Raw genomic sequence first — 9,011 nt, forward strand, 5'->3', positions numbered from 1 at the left:
ACGGTATAGAGAGCCAATCCTGGTTCCCCAGACCGCAAGCGAAACCGGTGTCCGCCATTGCCGACAATGCGCATCTTGCGAGTCCTTGGGCTGTGCTTGTTGGAGGCTCTGGAGCGTGTTAAGATTTCAGCCGTGATCGGTGTTATCCCAAAGGCGGACAGCTTGGCTTGGTGGCTTGTCTTGGCAGGACAGTTGTTGTTGAGCTAGCACCGAATCACCTTTGACCGACCTTTTAGCTTTCGCTTATTTTCTGTCCACTTGAGCTTGCCATTGGTTGGCCCAAGTGTCGGACCCAGCCAGCTGGCTCAGCGGGTGGCTTGTCCTCCTGCTTCTGCCACCGCCACTGGGCCGTGGGAACCTTGCTGCCAACAAGCTCTCCAGTGCTACCCCAAGATAGTTCAATGCCCAGACTAATCGCTCTTTTCTTCCTGTGCTTCAAGGTTACTGCCGTGTCGTTCTAGACCTGGGCTGTACCATCAGGCGGGGCATCTGAGAAAGCACAGCCGCGCCGCCAAGGTGCTATTCTAGCTTTGCTCTGCCTTGGACTGAGCCCAGGCCGTATGCTCTCGACCTATTTTTGAGGCAGCCTGGTGGTCTGCAGGTGACTAGCGTAGGGCTTAGCTGCAGGTTTGGCAGGCGGATATGCCTCGGGTCACGAAGCTCAGTGGCCAGCGATGCCACCACCGTCTGGACAACACTGCCCGGAATCGACCTATTGCACATAGGCGTGCAAGCCATGACACATAGGTGCCGCATAAGTGTGCAGGTCTCACTTTGGTACGAGCATACCGATGAAGCCACCAAAGTGTGATTCAGGCAGAGCTCTCGTCTGTTTATAAAGTCGTCTCCGATCTTGCCATGTCTCGGCTAGTCGCCGTTGGATGCCATCTTGACAACTCGACCTACTCGTCTCTAGGGACGTGCTCTCCCCTGTCGAAAGCACATTCTGGAAGAGGCTCACCATGCGCTATATCACGATCCTGCTGCTCACGGCGCGCTTCTGGGCGGCGCACGCGCAAGACGGCACGCCTGCCGCAACTGATGGCGGTACAGTAGCGGCACCGACCGACACTGGTGGTGGTGGTGGTGGTGCGTCAGTCCCGCCAGTCGTAGTTGATGACCCTTCCACAAACCCGCCTGCATGTATGTGCCGCCAGGCACGCGAAAGCCATGGCCTATACACAGACACCGAGGCTAACAATATGAACCACAGCTGACCCAGGAACCGGGGCGACACCTGGGGGGCAGTCGCCAGTCGACACGCCCACTGCGCAGCCGGCGCCCTCGGATACGCCTACGATCGGTGAGATATTGACGACGCCCCCCGACGTGGTCCCGACGCCCTCTGGTGTGGTTGAGACGCCCTCTGGTGTGGTTGAGACGCCCTCTGGTGTGGTTGAGACGCCCTCTGGTGTGGTCGAGACGCCTTCTGGAGTGGTTGAGACGCCTTCTGGTGTGGTTGAGACGCCTTCTGGTGTGGTTGCGACGCCCTCCAACGTAGTTGAGACGCCCTCGCCAACTAATGCCGGCACGACTCTAGTCCCTGACGTGACCGTCGCCCCGAGCTCAGAAGGTAGGGCTCCAGCTTCTTCGCCTTTGCCTGAAGTCCACAACCGGACGCACTCATCGCTGACAATGCAGAACCCCCATCTGCCTCGGCCGCGCCCACGGGACCGACTTCGTTCTTTGGCATACTTCCGCCGGAGCCCTCTTCAGTTGCTGACGTGCCCACCACAACAGCAGCAGTGACGACCGATGACCAAGTCGTCCCGAGCAACACTCCGACAGTCGCGGTTACCGAAGCCCCTCCAACGCCGTCAGATTCGGCAGCAGTCGACTTCACTCCGACCATCCAGACCACGAAAGGCGACGACACCACATCCGCACAGCCCACTGCCGACACGCCTAGCGCCACCCCTGACACAGAAGCCACAGAGACGGCAACGGCGACGACGACGAAGCCCGCAACATCCGCCGCCAGCTTATTAGTAACGACAATCATCCTGCCCACACGGACCCTGACAGGCACCCTCGACACCAACACGGCCTCGTTCACCGCAGACGTCGCGGGCCTGACGCAGGCCTCCAAGCCCGGCGCCCCGCAGGCCACCAACACAGTGGGCGCCAACTTTGTCGAGACAAAGGACGTCAAGGAGGCCGAGGTGCCCGTGGTGGAGCTGTCCAAGGACGAGATTGGCGACGCCGGCGCGTACGAGGTCGACATCTACGCCCAGTGGGTCGCCGCGGGCAACATGCTGGCCGCCGAGGATCCCAACATCGCGAGGCCGCCGACCGTGAGTACCAGTTTTGATTCTCTCTTTTGTGCTTGCCGATCTAGTTTGTGTGTTTCAAGGCGACTTGGGAAGGGGGTAGACCGCTGTTGTGGGGGGAACTGTAGTTACTGTTGACGCTGGTGGCCGAAGTTTTGTATGCGACTTCTGCAGTGCTGGGAGAATCATGAGACTGACAATTTGTGCGATTTTTCCCAGCTCCCCATCTGCCCCAGCACGGTCACAAAGGGCACCAACGGTAAAGTCAAGCGGCAAGCCGCCTCCGCCGCATTCGGGTGCTCGCCCGCAACGATCCAGATCTCCGTGCACTTTGTCCACGTCACGCCAGGCACTTACACGTCCGACAAGCCGCTGAACGACGCCCGGCAGAGAGCAATCCGCAATGTACGTCTATCCCGTTCCTCCCTCTACTTCTTCCTCCTCCTTCCGGGGGCCTGCCTCTCTGCTCGCCCTGGCGAAACTGACCAAAGCGCGGGAAAAACCCCCTTTTGTGAGAATTAGCTCCTCTTCCTCCGCTCCGTGGTCTCAAAGCTCGGCATAGACATCAACCTCGCGAGCTACGACGTGCGCGTGGACCCGGACATGTCCAACCACCAGTTCGTCGGGGGCGACCTGTACGCGCAGAAGAGCGCCGTGACGCAGCGCAATGCCAAGTTTATGCGCGACACGCGCAAGGGTGGCGCGGACGAGCTGACGGTCTGGATCGTCGACGAGTGCACCGATCTCGGCGGCGGGGAGACTTTTGGTGGTGTAAGTATGGACTTTTTCTGAGAGAGAGTGAGAGAGGGAGAGAGAGATGCACCTTCGGCTGCGCTGCTTGCCTGCCAGCCCAAGCCCCCTTGGAGGTGGCGATCTCTCTCGGGGGACACGATACAGCGCAGCTGATCTAAGAAGGGTTGGTGGCTAACCCGCATGTGTGTGAAAATCCAGTACGGCATGTTCCCCAACTCGGGCAAAAACGGACCGCTGGACTGGGACGGCATCGTGATCAAGCAGGCCCAGCTGTCCCCCGCAACCGACGACAGCCTGTTCCAGAAGGACGACGACGCGGCCACGTGCCCGCTGAAGCCCGGCACGTACAACTCCCTCAGCGGCAGCACGCTCGTGCACGAGTTTGGCCACTGGATGGGGCTGAAGCACGTCTTTGAGGGCGGGTGCTCCGGCACCGACGGCGTGGCGGACACGACCCAGCTTTCCGGCGGAGACGGCGACGGCCAGCGGTGCTGCTACCAGAAGAAGTGCAACTCGGATGTCGTGATGCAGGCCAAGAACTGGATGAGTGTAAGTACCTACTATCTGTTTGTCCCTGGTCGAGTCCAAGCTGTGCCTCATGGGGGTTCCCTACTCCTACGCCCGGCCTGGCAAAGACTGGTGATAGGGGGGAACGCTCCCCAGCGAACAAAGCACACAAGACTGACACGTGGTGGAATCTCAAAAGTACTCGCGGTGCCGCGGCGTCGACATGACAGGCAAAGGTGCCTTTGACACGGTCGCCTTCACCGACGGCCAGCGGGCCCGGATGTTCACGCACTTTCTCAAGTTCCGCCAGAAGCGGGCGTGTGACGCGCCGCTGCGCCTCGCACGCCGCTCGGGGATACCGTCCCATCCCCCCTCCTCCGCCGCGGCGTCCGAGGAGATCCGGCGCCGGCAGGACCAGCAGCAAGGCAAAGCCGCCGGCGTGCTCGCGGACCTGCTCCTCCACAACTGCTCCGTCGCGATCCAGGACGTGTTCCACCAGGACTCGATCCCCATCCCGGCCGCGCAGCTCGCGCAGTACAGCTCCCTCGCGCTGCAGCTCCAGCTCCACCCCACGCCCACGCCGGCCAACGGCTTCGACCGGCCCGCGACCATCACGTACGGGACGAACCAGCCCACGGACGCGCTGGCCGAGGCCGTCTTTACGAACCCGGGGGCCGGGGCGAGCTCCACGGGCGGGGCTGCTCCTGCTGCTTACCGGGATGGCAACGGGGTGGTGGGCGAGAAGGGTCTGGTGGCGATGGCGGTTGCGTGGGTTGTTTGGGGGGTCTTTGGGGTTTATATTTGATCTTGGCGAAGCATGGTTCGTTTGTATAGGTTGTCATAGGAGTCATTGTGGTGTTGCGTGGAGTAATTGGTTGTTTGTAAATATCATTTCCCATGAAGACAAGTACATGATACGTTTCACGGCTTGCTGTTATTGTATGTCAAAGATGTGCCAGGCCTGCGTCGATTAGGGACAAAAGTGAATCGAAAGAAATGCGAGCTGAGCAGTGGTGCTCCCACGTGTAAGAGCGCGACCACACGAAGTTAGCATTTCACAAGAGTGGGAGCACATGCAGGCAGCACGCCGTAGATCAGTCTGGTTCACAGGGCAGATGAGACGATTTTTCCATTGAAGTGACACGGCATTATTGAATACTACAAGAACGTCGACAACGGCGCAAGCAGAACCGTACAGTATCCATTACAAGACTCCCTCCCCACCCGTCGTGATGAGCCGTGATAACCCTTATCCAACTTCCACCGCCCGCACATGACCATACGAGCCCTGGCATCCTCGCTCTCGCCGCGGTTGGGAACCGAAGTCCGTCATGTCGTTGCCACAGCACGCCTTCTCTGTGCATCCCTGCTGCTACAGAGATGCTGTACTGCCTGGTCTCCAAGCCTGGTAGGTCGTGTTGGTGTGTAGAGATCAATTAGAGATCAAGCAAGTCTGGGCCCGGCTGACCTAGCCAGCCGCCCTCGTGCCTAATCGCACCCAAGCACACAACACATCTCCTGGCGGGCCATCAACAAGGCCTGCCTGCTTCGTGGTATGTTGGCGTGGTGCTCGGCAGCGAACCCTCTGATACTTTTGCGTGATATGTCGTGGAGGTCTGCCTTGGGAGGCTAAAGGACAAAGCTTCAAACGCGTTGAAGAAATGTAGAGCGAAAAGAGGTATGAAAATACGGTTGATCGGGTGAGCATTCGACCAGATCCTCAGTCCGCTCAGAGGCTTGGCCGGCTTAGCCGCAGGTGCTGCACTGGGAGTGCTTGCACGAGGTGCAGGTGGTGCTGATGACGAGCATGTCACCGCACTTGCAGCAGTACTTGGCGTAGGGAGACATGATATCCAAGGGTGTTGTGATGACAAGGAGTGGTGGTGGTGGTACTTGGTGAGATGTGGCTGTGGTGAGTGAAGGATGTTGGAGTCGGAAGAAGATGGTGGGACACCCTTCTCATCCGTGGCGGAAGTGGCAGGCACGGCACGATATATAGACGATGGGAGGGCCAGGAGGAGGGGGGAACGCCTGGCGGAGGACAGCCCGTGTTTTCCGGGCAGTGTCGAGAAGTGGCACGAATTAAGCTCGCCGTTGGGCGGCCGTGCTGTGCTGCATGCTGGTGGTTGCCTGGGCCTGTGACGATGGCAGGGTGCCGAGCCACTCCTCACCTTGATCGTCCCCGAGACATCTGACAGCCCTCGAGGGTCGATTCCTGCTGCTTAAGGCCGTGTTAGTTTCCCCCGCGGCCAATCAGCAGCGTGCCCAGCCTGGAGACGGCAGTGGCTGGCGCCAGGGCCTCCAGTCGCATTACGTCGCCACACCTCGGGGACGGACGGGCAGCGTTGCCTGTGCATGAGCCCTGCCCAAGGCGTGCATTAGGAGTCCTGCTGTGTCACAGCATCGCGCAGGCTGACGTGGGGGAGTGAGGTGCTTGTACGACATCCAGCATGACCCGGCCGAGCCGGGCATGATGGGCGCTGCAGCCAGCCAATCCGCGGCGGGGGAGGGTTGGGGATGACTGTGCTGGGTGACAGCGCGCTTGGGGCAGTTGGCAGGTGGGTTAGGGCTGTGGCCACCGCTGGCCAATGGCATCCCCGCCGACGTCGCGGATCTGGGGCAACAAACGCGGGGGACGGGGCGACACACCTGCAAATCCCTGCAAATCCCTGCCCCAGAGTCGATGCCGCGCTCTCGCGTGCATGCGGCTGTCTCAAGCCTCGCATCGCCAAGGGGCTGCCTCGATAGGTGGCCCCCTCGTGATTCGTCCGTGGCCTGTTCAAAGTTACGACTCTGCAATGACTAAAAGGCAACCCTGGTGCTGCTGTGGCCATTCACAGGCGCTGGGTCTCTAGTGCTTCTGGATGTTTCTCGTACTCACAATCAAGCAGGCTGCGTCAACGTGCTCACAAGGACGAGGTGTGCAGCTGTGTCAAGCTATGCTCTAATCTCCTGTCCCTTTCTCTTTGTGACGGTCCTGAATGTCCCCCCCCCCCCCCCCCCCCGCCCCCTCCGAGCCGGACTGCGTTGTTGGTCGCAGCTGCCGTGCGTGGAACTGGTCCCGTCAGCAGCAGGTTCGACCACAATACATGTGCTGTCTCTGCTGTCTTTGTTGTCTTTGCTACACACCCTTTTACACTCCTCCTGTTGGCACCACAATCACAAGCGGCACAGCACGAATCGACATATTTTTGCCCTTGCATGCGTCGCGCGAACTCGCTTCATAGCCCACGAGCGCCTCATGCCTCAAAATTGCTCTGGCTGACTTGAAGAGAGTGTGCCATTCTTCACAAGTCTACCCCGACGACCACAAAACCTTCTCCCCGCATGGAGCCTGACACGGCAGATGTTTGACGGCACTAGACCATCAAGACAATAGCTACCCGTCCAGCCATCACGACACGTGCTCCCAACTCAATTCAATTGCGATTTCGGCCTCTCGTCAGGCGCTTTTTGGCTTCAACCAAACTCGCCCACCATCTCTTGCCATGTTCGAGGCGACCTCTGTAGCCGACCCTTCTAGACCACGCCATTGTAGGTCATTTGTGGCTGTCATCGCTGGAACAGGCACTCATATGAGCGCCACATAGACGACCTTGTCACACTACGATCACAGCAGCCGAGCAATGCTGACAGACTAAAGGGCACAAGCACTGGTTACGGGGGCTGACTCCTAGTCATTGATGTGCCAGCCCACCCTGGCTTTTGAACAATACTGTGTCTCACAGGCTGAACAGCAAGTCTCCTGGCTACTTCAGCGTGGTAAGACTTGGGTCATGATCAGGTCCGATGTGACTTTTGAAAGGACCTCAGACACGTCTCACAAAAGCCCAGGTCCGAGTGAGTCGTGCGGTGGCGGCGGCATGCTATGCCTCAATGCTGGCTCGGCGGCGGTACATTCAATGAGTGTTCGTATCAATTCTTGATGCACTGATTCCTGATAATGATCATCAGTCCAGCCAGTGCAGGGTGGTCAGAGCACAAGTTGACGGTGCCAAACCACGGCTGGCTGTGAAGACTACCTCCACACATCAACTCTACTCTGCGATCGCTTTGCCCCGTCCTCAGAACCGGGCTGCACGCGCAGGTCATGCTTGCGATACATCTGCGCTACCTCAAGGGTATGCAATGATGACTGCAACCATTCGCTGTCGGTCATTCTCGAATTTGATTGTGTGCAAGTCTTGCACGCATTGGGTCTCGTCATTCCCCTTCACCGTGCTTGACTTCGGCAATTTGAAACTTGTATCTTGTCTTTATGGCAGGGATGGCTAGGGTCTCGCTTCTAGGGGTCCATTTGGTCAGTTTCTGTCACACTCTTCGGAAGACATCTGCACGTTCCTCTGATGTAGGGGCAAAGTCAGTCGACCGTTGCTGACTTCCCCGGATCTTGCCGGAGACAAGTCCAGAGACACTACATCCGGTGGCCAGGCGGAGCACAGCACCAGACCAAATTTCACCTCGTAGCGTCATGCAAGGCGCTGCGGACTAGCCTTACGGCCGACTTGCGCGAACACGAATGAGCGGCAAGTCTGCGCCTCCAAGCTTGACTCTCCACACCAGATCACTGATGTGCTGCCTTTGCTCTAGTACAACTCATCAAACTCTATTTCCTCCACAATATGAGATGACGCCAACAACAGGCCGCAACGGCGTTTCACCAGGCCGATATGCCTCGGAGCGAGTGTACGGTTGGTGGCAGCTAATGCAGGCTACATCTTCTATTGGCCTTATGCTCAATAGGTGATGCCACAAGTGGCCTGGTGAAGACTACGGGCCCTGTTTGACACGCTAAAGGCGAAGGATCCGGTTCAATCTGATTAAAACGCCTAGGCAGGCACTAAAATCTGCGTTGAGCATGGATGAGCCTGGCTTGCGGGCGGATGACTTCGGCAAGACTTACACCAGTGCGCCCTGTCGCCTAGACGGAACAACACAATCCGAGCTATCTTGTTATTGTCTTGTTTGTTTTGATGGCTGGTGTCTGCGATGGGTCGGTATGGTAGCAAAGGAGAGCTGACTCTGCAAGAAGTCTGCAAGAGAAGTAGTGCCTTGAGCAGCTTAGCGGCTCAGCTGTTGTGCGTCCTTCAGGCGCTTGAGCGCTGACCTGAGGTAAGTCTGACCGAGGCACAAAACCTCACGTGTCCTTGACAGCCACGAAGCCTCGCGGCTGACGACTTGCAGCGCAAGATTGGCCTGAGGAGTGCGCGCCCGCCCCGCAGTGTCCTGATCCCGAGGCTGACCCAGCATTTCGGGCCGGGTGGGTTTCCGCTCCGCCGGTTCGCAAGGTGCTAAATTGTGCTTGAGGCACGCCCTGGAGTTCTTACCTGAAGGCACTGTTCTATTACCCACGGCGCCTAGCCACGCCTAATACAGTGTTGTCTGCGTACATTAATGAATCTTGCGATCGTCGACGCTTTCACCAGACCATATTAGCATGCACAATTGTGTGTAGACTCGTCCATCCAGCGAATGCGAGAA

This window comes from Microdochium trichocladiopsis (assembly GCF_020744255.1).
Source record: "Microdochium trichocladiopsis strain MPI-CAGE-CH-0230 chromosome Unknown B0I36scaffold_10, whole genome shotgun sequence".
NCBI classification, from domain to species: Eukaryota; Fungi; Ascomycota; class Sordariomycetes; order Xylariales; family Microdochiaceae; genus Microdochium; species Microdochium trichocladiopsis.